Source organism: Crocodylus porosus, unplaced genomic scaffold (genome assembly GCF_001723895.1).
Source record: "Crocodylus porosus isolate Cpor-Errol unplaced genomic scaffold, CroPor_comp1, whole genome shotgun sequence".
Taxonomy (NCBI): domain Eukaryota; kingdom Metazoa; phylum Chordata; order Crocodylia; family Crocodylidae; genus Crocodylus; species Crocodylus porosus.
The window spans coordinates 50,649,307-50,663,471 of record NW_017728943.1 but is presented as its reverse complement, the minus strand read 5'-3'; the positions used below and the strand labels follow the sequence as shown (position 1 = coordinate 50,663,471).

Sequence of the window (14,165 nt, the reverse complement as noted above, 5' to 3'; positions counted from 1 at the left end):
ACCAACTGCATAAGCACTGGTTGACCTCGCCAATGCAGGCCTCATGTCGACATCCCTGCCTACTCACCGGAAGAAGAGAGGAGAATACCACCTGCGCCCCCATCTCCTTAAGCTTGTCCCCTAGAGCCTTGAAATCCTTCATAATGCGGTCAGGGTTGCCCCTGGCTCCGTCATTTGTTCCCACGTGGATGACAACCATAGGGTACTGGTCTGCAGGTCGGATGTAGGCCGGGATCCTCTTTGTGATGTCTCTAACCCGAGCCCCAGGCATGAAGCAGACCTCTTGTGTCATGGAGTCAGGCTGGCAGATGGGACCTTTCAGTTCTCGTAGGATGGAGAAAAACTCTGCTGTTACTTAAGATGTATAAATAGTTTTGGTACAAGGAAAAAATAAGCAAAGTTGGGTTTCCTGGAGGAGAACACATTGGGTACAGTAATGAAGTTCTTACCTGAAGATGTCCATTCCATCGCAAATAATTCTGCCCCTCTCAATCGTTTTAGTAGTAGGCTTGATCTCCTCAGGTAATGAAACACTTAAAAGTCTAGTTTAGTCATCTTATATCAGGGAACAGGATGAGTTTGACTGTCACCCTAACCCTCCTCCAGGTGCCAGGTCCAGACCACAGGGCTTCTTTCAGGTTGGATCTGGACATAGTTCCAGGACAAGCAGTGGTGGTGGCAGTGACATGGATTAATGTAGCTGCTACTCATCCCCTGTCCTAGATTTTATTGGCAGGCTCCACCTCCATGTCCCACTCCTGAATGCCCACTATATAAGCACGTGAGTGACCCATAGAACTTACTTTCTAAGTAGACAAGAAAGACAGAGTGAGAGAGGAAATAACTTAGGCAATTTACATAGTAGTAGAAACAGGAATTGAATCCCAGGTCTCCCAGTTTCCCAAATGGTGCTGTATTTGTGTTATTAGGCCACATTGCTTCAGTACAGACAACTGCATGCAAAGTTACACTACAAGGAGAAGGAACAAAAACAAAACAAGAGGGCATTCAAACTCACTTAACTCATGCAAATTGTACTGCCAGAGTGAGCATTCAGCCTGAGTAACTCTTGCAGTATAAAAAAGTAAAATAATAATAATAAAAAATGTTGTCTCTAATCTCAAATGGATACTTGGAAGTGGCCAGTGTGACCTTCTGTATACACTCTTTAAGCTATAAATATAATAAAAATACCTTTTTTTCATTATGGTTCTATATAAGAGAAATTTCTCTCCAAAGGATTTGAAATTAAAATGCAAGGTTTTGATTTGATCTCTGCTGTGCTAGTTTGTAACAGAGGGAGAACAACTTTTTATATTTTTCTGATATTTGCTCTTTTTTCATATCGTACTTTGTCCAAATGTTACTGGCCTTACTTATGTTCCTGAGAGAGAATGGCCAATCGGAATGTTTTAATTTGGGACTACAGCTAAACTGTACTTATTTGAGCACTTTATTGTCTGTCTACAGCAGATAATATTTATTTAACCCACACGTATGTCCCTATAGCTCTTTCAAATGTCACTTTGTCTCAGCAGCTGTGAAAAAATATTTACCCATTGCAATGTATTGCTTGTCAAAGGAACTACAGCAAAGGCCTCCCTAATTAAATAGGGTCTTGTGTTGGAATGCATGAAGATCCTTACATTCTGTCATCCTGTGCAACTGGAGCTAATGCAGTTTACTTTCCTGGTTATTGTTTTAGCAATGCCTAAAATTCTGGATTTCTGATTGTCACAAAAACCTGCTTCTGAGGCTAAATGCTGGGTGGTACTGTGCCCCTATAGCACCTTAACTTAAAATTTCAGGATTGGATCCATGGTTTAGTCTTGCATCTTACCATCAGCCTAATAAAATGACCTTGAGTATGAGGATTCTTTGGGGCCGGGCCTGCTGCAGGGACTCAGAGATCAGACCCCTTTCCCTTGCAGCCTCCCTGGGGCTGGCTGGGAGGGCTGTGGGGGAAGGGGCCTGGGGTCTCTCTCCCCGCAGCAGTCCCAGCCCCATGGGAAACTGCTGCTTGGCCAGGGGCTGTGAGGGAAGGGGTTGGGTGTTTCTTTACCCCCAGCCGCTGCTGCCAGTTGCCAGCTTGGGGGTGGTGGTGCAGGGCTGGGGTGAGGGGACACTCCGGCAGACTCCTGGGAGGCATATGAGAGCACCCCCATTGGCCAGTGCAGGCAGGGTTTGAGCCCCCCTGCCCAAACAGCAAACATCTGTTCGGTTTGCTTGTTCTCTAACTTAGAGTGCTTTAAGTAAAGTGGATTTGTTTGAGTGCTTCTGACACAGGCTTTTTGAATGTCTGTACTTAGCCTAAGGGATTTTTCTCAAAGCTATTCAGGCAGTCTACAGCAGAGCTAAGAATAAAACTCAACGCCCTGGATTTTCAGCCGCTCAAACATTTCTGCTTTTCCTGAGTTGTCCCTCAGCATATGTTAAGTGTTGCAAACATAATCTCACTCTGAAAATGTTTGGGTTTTTTGTTTCTGGAAGGAGGACAGTATTAAGTACTGTATGATTCTACTTTTGATATTAGTTCCTGAAAAATATGCAGATAGAAAACTGAGTGTGCTATATGTAGAATTGTGACTGTTTTGGGCCAGTATATTCATATATGGAAAGCCTCGTGTTTTTAAGACTTTTAAAGCCAGAACTCAGAACTCTCATTTTGATTCCTCAAGAGGAGTTATCTGATCTCACACCTGTGCCATGTGGGAAGTAGTTTCAAGCACTTATTTAATATCTATGCATGAGGAACATTGTGAAATTGTTTCAATCTGTGGTTTTAAGGGAGTTTTAAACACAGTAAGCCATGTGGTGGTGCTAAAGTTACAAAAGATGAATGCTTTCCCAACCATACTTACAAAATGTGCAGAATGGGGCCAGATGAGAGATGACAACAAGTACAAATTATAGCAGTGGCAAACCAGTAAACATGGAAATCTGAGTAAATCAGTCATTTCAGATCTATTTGCCAAACTGTGTTTATCCTCTGCAAAACCTCAGAATCTCCATAGGAAGCACTTCACATCAATCTTTATAGGGCCTCTTGCTGGGTGGAGGCAAGGATCAGGATATTTCACAGACAGTTTTCTGGAAGATAATATGGCTGATCTTTTGGCCTAATTGAAATGAACATTAGTGGCACCTGCAGCTTTTTTTGCTGAGCTTCTAGATGGCAATTTGAAATTGTGGGTTGAGGAAATTGAAGACAAGGAGCAAACAGGTTAGGAATCTGCAGGCTGACAATGACAAGGAGGGCCATAGATAGTGGCAATTTCTTTTTGTTTACTCCTCTTTCACAACCTACTCATGTATTTTACCTTTCCCTGTTACATCAACACAATCCCACTGTTTTCAGCAAAATGTGTTTTGGGTAACCGGCAAAATGTAATCCCCCAGTGTTTTTTTTTCTGGATACCTGTTCTGGCTCACATTTTGGAAATTGTCAAAGTATTTTATTGAGTATAGTGGGTAAACTGCACAGCCACTGAAGCAGTACATGTTCTCTTGTATAGACTTCCCTGTAAAAGAGCAAAAGTAGAATTTTAAGATTCTTTTTTTTCAGTTGAATCTTGTGAGTAACATGGCTAACTGACTTTGGGAGATGGTTGAATGAGTATTCCATGATGAAGGACACTAGAAGCCCAGTTAGGCTTTTAGAGTGTCTATATATGTGCTCCAGGGTGGGTGGGGGTGTTTTAATTAGAGTGGTTCCCAGACAGCCACTCTAATTAAAATGCTGCAGCGTCATGTGTATTCCATGTCCCACCTTTCAAAATGGCTACGGGGAGCTTTAACTAAAGCTTGTTTGATGAGTTTTAGTTAAGGTGCTGCCATTCTGAAACAAGGGATGCTGAATACGTCATGCTGCAGCAGATTTAATTAATCTAATTAGTATGCATCGGAGCATGCGTATAGGCCATGTTAGATCCTATTGCACTGAGTTGGGCAAAGGATAAGCTCTACCTTCATGTTTAATATGATGCTGTTTGGGCCTGTGAACATAGTGTGCATCAACTAAAATAACATTGAGGTGACTTTGTCTTCAGCATTCAACAATAAATTTTATGGTTATCATTAGAAGATGCAGACTGTGTTTCTATTTCTACCATACACTTGCTGTATAATCTTTTGCCAGTGACTTGATTGCCCTGCCTCATTTTCTCCATGTGTTAAATAGAGATTATAATACAACTCTCTCTCAGGATGTTTCAAATTGGGGCATATTGAATTTCTGAGACTTGAATGGAAGACATTATAGAAAAACAAAGCATTACCATGGTCTCTATACACTGTTCTAGTAGCTCAGCCAGAATTTTCCCCTTCATTTTCCTCCTAACTCAGGTTTCCTTTAGCTTTGTTTTTGCATTAAAAAAACAAAACAAAAAGAGGACTCCTTATGCTCCTGCCCCTCAGTGGTTGGACAACCTCCTGTTTCCATGTATTCTCATTCTGGCCCAGCCCGGCTGAAAATTGCAGCCATTCCTTACCTTGGATGTCTCCTGAAGATTTCTGCCTTAAGAGAGGGTTTGAGAATTGACAGAGAGGAGAAATGGGTGACATTAGGAGAGTCAGTGAGGGGAGGAGAAGAGATCTTTCCTTTTTTCTGTTTAAGGGAGGGAGAGAAGAATAGACTACCCCAGTTTCCTGTGGCATGGGAATTACCCAACCAGATCTAGTAAGCCAGTACTTTATCTCTTGCCCTGGCCAGTATCAGGTGAGGCAGGAGAAGGTACAAGAAACGTTCTAGAGGAAAATGATAGCATAATCTGTTTAGGTGTAAAGTTTCTGCCTAATATATTAACTGAACCCATTTGGATGATTTAATCTAGAGACAAAATTGTTCTGCGTGGTTCTCTTTGGGATTTTGGACTCTCCAGATGTCAAGGTCATTTGGCTCAGGCCCATTTCTAATCTTAAATTCTAGGACCTTCTCCATCACTGATGTTTCATTAAGGTATTTGTCCCTCTGTTCTCCCTCATTCTGAGCAAGATTTCTTATCAGTGTTGTGCAGTCCTATCTCTTCAGCTCTTTTGTAGCTTTGTGTTTTAATTACAGCTGCACTAAACAATTCATCAGAGAATGAAACATTGACTAATATTGACCAAGACTGGAACTATGATGCTGAGAGATGTTTTACTTGTAAAGGGTGTGTGTGTATGTGCGCATGTGTTGTTTGTGTTTCCTTTCCCTACTTGGTGGCGTCTCTGGGACCATCTGTGGCCAGAAGGGTGGGGGTGAAATGGGGAGGTGAATTCTGAATTTATAAAACAAAAAACAGAACAAACCCGCCCCAGTGCAATTTTGATCCCAGGAGACCTGGGGATGTTTTGAAAAGGTAGCTGTAGTGGCCTCAACAAATACTCCTGCCAGCTCACTAACCCAGGTGTAAAGTTGCAGGGTATTTAAGATCTCGTCATCATAAGCATGACATGTTGGTCTAGGGCTTTTTTTAAAACTCAGGTAAACATTTTTATGAGAGGGAAACTATAATTTGAAAATGCACTGGTTACTTAGTGGGCTGCTTTCTTTATCATCTCCCAGCAAGCCTGATGTTTTCTGCTCTGAAGAACAGCATCAGGTAATCATGGAGTATTTTTATGTCAGGGAAATTAAAACAAAAAAACAAAACAAGAATAAAGCCCAGCCTAAATTTAAGTCTTGGGCCGATTTTACTATTACGTAATTCTATTTTAAGTGCTTGCCCCAAGCTCAAATTTCCTATTCTTTTCTCTTACATAGACTGAAAACTCCTTTTAGTTTCATGGGGAGGTGCTCAGTGATAACTGATGTCCAATTTCACTTTTTAGGTTTACTTTTATTGATACGATTTCCTCACAGTTTTATTTAGCGTACTTTTTGTAAATTAAAATAATAACATTACTGGTTATAGATCAACATTACTCCTTATTCCCCTGGGAGAGTTACTGTGGACCTGAAGCACCCTCATTTTACTCTGGCTTTATACCAGTTTAACTCCTTTAATTACTTTGGACTCATAAAATGCAAATGTTCAAAGATCTCTAGTCCCTAATTTGAGCAGCAAACAGCAGTTCAAGGAGGTTCTATGTTCTCTCATGTAGAGGTGTCAGAATAGTAATTCAGAGTTAGCCAAAAACATTTTTTTAATGAAATTTGAATTTGCATCCTAAAACTTCTAACTGCAAGATTATAGATGGTGGTCTATTCCCTCCTTGAAAGATGCCCTTGATAGTACCTAAGAACCCAAACTATCCTGTTTTACTGAAACTTTTAGACTTGTTAGTTTTAAGGAAGATTTGCTTAAGTGGAGAGGTTTTGGTTCCAAAATAAATTCACCTACAACATATTCAGGCTAGTTGGCTTGTCAACAGATAAGCTAACAACTGGTGATTATTATGAAATTCCCAAATACAGCTGTAGTTTGACTACTGAAGCCAGATCATCCCAATCTTGAGCTCTATTCAAGTTTGTTTTTTATTTGCTCTTCCCTCATCTTTTTTTGCAGACCAGGAGATATTTCAGCTTCCACTGTTCAGTGCTTTCTGCTATGTTTTAAGAACCTATATTGCAGTCCTTTTGTTATTTATGTGAGTTGCAGTCCTAGGTTCTACAAACATTTAGTAGGCATGAATACAAATTAAAAACATGGATTCAACTATTATGCAGTGCAGTAATAGTATTAATCTCTTGTCAGGGTTTGGATTACAGGGGAGCTTGTGGGGCTGAGTCGTTCTCTCCCACACACACCAGGAGACAAGAGCCCCCCTGTATGATTTGAAAATCATAACCTGGAGGGGGTCTCTGATTTTATTAGGGCATCGTGATGGGCAGCTCAGTTTCTTTTACAGACGCTCCCAAGAGTCGAAGTGTAATTTGAACCATGTCTCTTGTGTTCCTTTGACTGGGAAGGCATTGGCAAAAGTCTCCTTGAAATGTATCTTGCAGGCTGTGTTGAACAAGATGGCTTGGCTTTCTTGGCTTTGTGTTCTGGGGCATGGTGACAGGAGAAAAAAACAATTCTCTCACAATGCCAAGATAATAGCTTTTATTTTTTCTTTATCTACAGCACAAGGGCCTATTCCAAACCCCACTGAAGACTATGGAAGGATTCCTATTTGTTTCATTGAGCGTTGGATTAGAGCCTATGGGCAAAGACACAATATTTCAGTAGGTTAAACAGATTAGAGTAGCTCTTGCCTTTATTCTTTATCTGCAGAATAAGAACATTGAAATGTAATCTCCCACCCACCAGGACTCCAGCAAAGGGAATGTAATGTTATAAGTAGAGCAAGAAGGAAATATTTGGATGGATAGTTGTAGAATGACAAAGCTATTCAGAAATTCGGGCCAAATTTAGTAAATCGTTTTGGCCAAAAAATGATGACTTTTTTCTTTTGATGAAAAGCCTAAATCTTTCATTTTGACATTTTTTGAGATGACATATTTCAACTTTTCATGTTGAGCAGCATTTGCTGTCAGAAATTTAGTCTGCTTCAATTTAAGATAAATGAAACAATTTAACCCCAAACAGTTTTTTTTTTCATTATGCTAAGTAAAAACAATCTTCATCCTATTTTTTTTAGTATGGCTATCAAACCAAAATATCAATTATTCACACAGCTGTGTTTGCAAAGATATTTTTCTTAGGCATAGATTACCATTTCATTTTAAGATGAGACATAGTAAACCACGCATACAATCTTTAGCTTTTTGTCAGATCACTTGGTGCTGCTTATTATTGGGATATATAAACCAACATTTTCTACTACTGGTAAATTAATTGAATAAGTACAGGTGAGAGAGTTATTTGTTTGTATTGTCCTTATAAGTTCTGGTGCCATGGCCTGTAATACTTGTCTGATACCCTTAACTTGTTCTCTTTTATGACAGTCTTGAAAAACAGATTGTTTGTTACATCTTAATGGTCTCAAAATCTCCCTGATTTGCTGGTGCAAAGAAAAAAAATGGATTACATTTTTACAGGAGTATGTAATCTGACATCTGAGTTCAGGATCTTTGACTTCTCAGTGAGTCAGAAGTTTTGGTTAGACAGCAAAATGTCTGTGCTGCCCCAGTAGTGCCCTGCAGCTTACTGCACAACTCTGTGTCCCCTACAGCCCAGACCAGAAGCAGTAAGTATGGGCTAATTGTCTTGGGTGAGGCTATGAGCAGTTGTGAACATGGAGCTTTGCAGTGTGTTTGAGGGTGCCAATGCTGGCCATAAGAAATTTGTGGTTTAGCCATAGCCAAAAGCTCATTAAGCATGTTTAATCATATCCACAGGACAGTTCCAGTGTGTTAATATGCCCTCTCCATTAATAGATTCACACAGCATCTCTGTTTAAGGTATCCCTCATATCTCTATATAAACAGACCTTCTATGACTCTCACAAAAGGGAAAGCCTATTTTGTGTGGTGGATTGTTTAGAAGCATCGTTCTGATTTCACTGCAAGAGTTCAACTCCCACCATCTTCAGCTGGCAGGGGAAGCTGGTTGAGGTTTAGTTACCCCCTCACCCAGAGATCATTTGCACAATTCTCCTTGTTGCACTAAGTTTGCTGTGGCACCCCTAGATTGCACCAAAAGGGAAGAGCAGGAGGCAGAGGGGAGGGTGGGTTGAACCTATGGGCTAAGTACAGAGGTTCAAAAAGCCTGAGACAGAAATCAACTCAATCTTTGCAGGTATTTCTAAGCTGCATACTTTGAACTGATAACAAACCAAACCGATGTTCAGTGTTTGGGTGACTAAGACAAGCAGGAGCCTGAACTGGCCCAGGCCAGAAGCCTGGGTCTGCTCATGCCAGTTTGTGTCAGCTCATGGGCGGCTGCCTAAGGCTGCTGAACGCAGCCCAGTGGCAGCCCAGGCCTGGTTGGTGGCTGGACACATGCCATCCCCCACTGCTGTCCACCACAGGGAGGGGAGGGCCAGAAGAAAATCTCTCCTCAGCCCCCACCTCTGAGAGCTGGGTGAGGAGGGGGAATGCACTACCCAGCCCTCACCCCCCCAAGCTGAGGTTTGCCTGGCTGTGAAAAGCCCCTGCAGCCTGCTAGCAGGGCTCTGATTGGCTCATTCCTGCCCCTTACCCAGCCCCATGTCTGTCAGGGCAGGGGAAATGCTCACATCTGGCCAGGCACTAGCTCCTCCAACGTGGGTCTGCCTGGCATGGGGGAAAGACCCCACTGGGGGATTTTCACTCCCCTGCAGCCAAACTTGCCTGGCTGGGATCAGCTCAGCCCCACCCCCCTCTCCAGCCCCTGCTTGTGAAAGGTGAGAGCTCTCCAAAAAAGTTCAAAACTACTGTCTGTCCTTTCATTTTATTTTTTAAAGATTTTATTATTAGCGTTTTCATTTTATTATTAGAAGTGTCCTTTCATTTTATTTAAAAAAAATACAGATATATGGCATTTAAATTTTCTTGAAATCAAAACAAAATGTTTCATTTGACAGCCCCCCCTGCCCCCCCCCCAACAGTTGGGGATTGCCAGTGAAGTGAAAAAGTTGCTATTGATGTAGCTTTAATGTGCTGCTGTAAGTTAAGAATATCTGCAGAAATAATTCCTTTAAGAAGCACAGCAGCATCATTATTTTCACACCTGGCCTCATGAAATAGTTTAACTTAATGGGCAGGATTTACTGCTTGATATAAACTGACATTATACCAAGCACTGGGTAAAGACAAGGCAGAGGGCATCTTGCAGCACTGGTATATTTTTTTTATTAGCACTTATGTGAATGCATATTCAACAGCAGGACATCCAATTGGTAGGTTGTAATCAGGTTGGTCTAAAGACTTAGGCAGACAAGTTTCTTTGGGTAAATCCAATACCTTTTATTAGACCAGCTCAAATAGTTGGTCTAATAAAAAATATTGGATTTACCCAAAGAAACTTGTCTGCTAGCAGTTTAATAAATGTATTTACCTTCCTGGCTCATTCCGAAATATGTGTATGTATATGTATGTATATATATTAAAAAGCCCCCAAACCAAGACAAATAAAAAACCAACCCAGCCACATAGGAATTTTCTTGAATCTTTGTGAAGTATATGCATTGCTGATGTTGGTGGGTATAGTTAAAGTGGCCTAATATACTTCATTATAAGGCACTGTTTTCCGTTGTTTATAAATGAAACAATTTGGGCTGGATTTTTCCAGGCCAGGTGTTTGCCTAAGGCTAATTTTTCAAGGAAGTTTCTGTTAAAAATATTCAGTCATTTCAGAGAATGAGATTAGGGAAAATATGTTGTTTTTCTGATACTTTTGTAAAATCTTCTGTAAAATGGGGATAATAATGGCACTCCATCACAGTGAGAAAGAGAGAGAGAGACCCTATACCCTAGTTGTTGTGCCTCTCAGACAGGAAAGGGGAGACCAGCCTTGCTCCAATGACTGCTTGGACATCTAATATTGTGTAGGTACTAGAGCAAGGCCTGGTGAGTGCCACAGCGAAAAGACTATAGTATAATATCATGCTTGCTCTTGCTCTACCTGTCTAGCCCAATAATTAGTTTGTAAAGTGGAAGAACTTCAGCAAGAGAGTGAGAGAGAGCCCCAACCCATAGTATCCTGTAAGGTGGTGGCTAGGGCATTCTTCTGCTGGTTTGGGTGAGGGAGAAGGGGCATTATAGATTCAAATCTCCCCTGGCAGAGGAAGGAGTGATGACTAGGAGGGGCACCAGAATCACTCCTTGGGAGTCTTTGCTGTGGCATGGGATGAACAGGGGACCAGGGTCAGCTCCAAGGTAATCTGAACACAGCTGCTGCCACTAGACCAGTGTTGTCAGTAGCCTGTAAATGTAAGACTTCCTTTCCCTTCACTCACATGTCCTACCCCACCTCCTGTCCGGTATACAGCATACCCCAGACATGAATCTGCCCTGCTACGTTTTCACTCTTATTTTTAAAAATAAATGCAAGGAAATCATGATTTTTTTAAAACTTCCAATAGAGTCAACCTGAAAAGAGCCAGAAACACTAAACCTAGTCAAAGTTACTGCAGAAATAATTGTTTATTCCAGTGATAGTTGTTCATCTCACTTCATAAAATGGTGACTCTCAAAAGATAGATATAGTTTCATTACACTTAAAAACCTAAATTTAAGTATATAAAATCAAGCATTCATACATTAGGGAATCCTAGAATTAAAGTTACCTATGCAATTTTAATTTGTTTAGCTTGTGCATGTGAATTGTGATACAGTCTTCAAAAGGCATAGCATGAGGTCACATCAGCGTTGGATCACAGCCACATTCTCTACACAGGTTGGATGGTGCTCATGAAATGGGTAGTGGTTGAATATTTTTTGAAATGCAAGGCGGGGCCCATGTATTATTTACTGCAGACCTTTTGTGCTACACCAGCATTACTGGGCTTCCCCTCACTGTTTTTAATGTGGTTGCTGCTGTATTCACCTTCCCTCAGTTACACTACTGGGTGAAACTATGTTAATGATAAAGCTATCAATGTATTTGTGTATATGTTTTGAAAGGTTAACAGAAAGTACTTGACCTGGAAGATTAGTGATATGCAGAGAGTGGGATAGTGAGATTTTTTGTTTTTCTTTTAGATTACAATAAAATGTTCAGCGCCTCTTGATTTCTTTGATCATTGAGGAAACCCAAGGGGGTCATAAGCCACCAGTTAAGAACATTGGTTAGATAACCTGGAGGACATGTTTTAAAGGGGATTCTTTTAACAGAGGAAAGCACAATTACTTCCTACAGTTTGCAGGAAAAAAGGGGGTTTATCTATTAGACAGAATGGAAATACAATTAAAAAAAAAAGTCCATTTGCAGAAGAAATGCTTTCTTTTTAAAGTGCACCTACTGTACCCTGGTTTGTTGTGTCACTTCTGAGACTCTTAGAGTATGCATGAGATGGCTGTTCCATCATTAAATTATGAGTGTTAATGGGACTTACAAGTGTACATCCAGGGGGAAATATACTGTAGTTTTCTGTTCATTTACCTTGTGATGACACTGTCTATACACACTATGTGCTTTATTGCCAACAGTTCATTTTCATCTGAGCTACGCAAAACTGTATTTACAATACAACAATTTTAATTACAGATGCCGCAGGGATAGAAAAGAAAGGGATACTCCATAATTGCCTGTCTCTCTCTCTGATCAGCAGGGTTTCCATCACTTTTCTCAGAATTGTTCCCCAAAGGAAGGAAACATATATAAATATGTAAGAAGAGATTTAATTACTGGAAGTGCATCAAAAGCACTATATATTTCCATGATTGAAGCCCTCCCTGGAGTCATGATAAGTATCTGATAGAAAAATAGGTCACTAATTAGTAAAGAAGTTAATTATACTTATGCATGACAATATCCCTTTTTAATAGAGTCAGAAAAGTATGGTTAGTCACACAGCAAAAACTCTTTCAAAGTAGTCTTTGAGCATAAACCCCGCAGGAGTCAGCAAATTCATGGTACAGGAACCTATGAAGTCCCCAACACTTTCTGTCCTGAGGTCACTCAGCACCTCCCAAGATTACATCAGCTAGGGTGAAGTTAAATTGAGGCCCCGAAGCATCAAGGAGACAGATGTTTAGGGCATGAATTTTAGAAATTGTAAACACTTGCAATTCCCAGTGAAATCAAGCCCAGCATATTTGCTTTTGTGAGTAGAGTTGGTCAGGAATTTTCGAACAAAATTTTTTGGAAAATATCAGTTTATCAAAATCAAAACTTTTCGACTTTCCATTTGCCAGTTTTGACACAGATGTCAGTTCTGCTGCAGAGTAACTAACAGCCTGCTGATTGGTGAGGGTCTGCACACAGGGCACACCTGCTTCATCTGACGCTGTGCATGGCAGGAAGCATAATTTTGGGAGCAGAGATCAGATCCCAGTCACACTTTATACTCGCCAGTGGAGGGGGAGCCTGAGATCATGAGCCCAGGCTTCTCCTGCACTGGCATGTTGAAAGCTGGGTGCCTGCAGCCGTGCATGTGGAGCCGATGATCAGTTGAGTGTTGGCCCTGGCTCCAGAGAACCCTAAGTCTGGTTCAAGAGCTGGGGCTGGTTGGAGACCCAGGGCCATCCAGGGCTGTTTCTGAAAATCAGATGATCATCAGGCATTTGGCTCTGACGCCCCTAGTGTGGACAGCTCACATGTTCAATTGAAGGCATCATACAAACCAGCCATAAAAATGTTCCATATTATGTGTGAAACATTTTTATAGTATGGCTGGTTTGCCATTTTTTGGCATCTTAAATTGGGTGCACATGTAGCACCCTTGCCATTTATAGCATAAGTAACATGCTAATTCTGGCATAAACATAATGTGCCAAGGGCCATAGTCTCCCAGCATTTGAAATGAGGGTCCTAACACACAGGGTTATTGGGTATTCTGGGGTGAGTCTCTTTCTTATCTCTCTTGTTAGGAGCTGTTTCACCATGTATAGATAATTAAACAGTCATTAGAGCAGGCTTTTGAACATTGGTCTCCCACATCCCAGTACAGTCATCTACCCATTAGACAATTGACTAGTCTAGAATGGGTAAGAGCATACATTTGTTTGCTCTTGCTCTCACTCTCTCATTCTCTTTCTCTTTTTCCTATGAAAACCTTCAAACATTTTAGGTTTGCATGGATGTAGGACAGGGAAAAATGTTAGAACTTCATGAACTTCCAAGGAACAGGAAACTAGTTTCTGATGCAGTCAAGTTATTTTTTAAGCTGGAGGCCTGATCCTGAATTTCTTGTGTATCCCAGAGTTCTCTTTCATTTCACTGAACCATTTGGAGACCACAAGAAGGTAAGCTTGTTTTCCAAATGCTCTTTTACTGTAGCTTTCATTTGTATGGCATTTCCTTGTACTTTTTCAGTTGATTAGTTTAGATTGATATAATTAGTATAATTAAGTATAATTATGAATTTGGTGCAAATCCATGTAATTATATATTTACAATGTGTAATTCAGTAATTAGGACATGTAATTAGCAATACAAAATGTAATGCCATTGTCAAATCCTAATGAAAGTTTGTAAAAATTGTCCTGGGCATACATAATAGATAATTTCAAAAGTTCATTGTTCTACCTCATTCAGAATATTTCATTGATTTTTCAAATGATCAAAAACAACTTCATGTTTTAGGAACAGGCAATCTGCAAATATTTGTTTTGAGAAAACAAGAATATTTTATTACTGCCAAATGACTAAATG

At 40.6% G+C, this 14,165-nt stretch overlaps 1 long non-coding RNA gene across 1 annotated transcript; it reads left to right on the top strand.

The window, feature by feature from the left end:
- The first annotated feature begins 1,369 nt into the window (after positions 1-1,369).
- On the top strand, positions 1,370-12,934 carry LOC109319621. The gene is made up of 3 exons (XR_002103563.1): positions 1,370-1,380; positions 4,730-4,732; positions 12,867-12,934. It is a non-coding gene; the product is annotated as an uncharacterized LOC109319621 (long non-coding RNA).
- Positions 12,935-14,165: the final 1,231 nt, after the last annotated feature.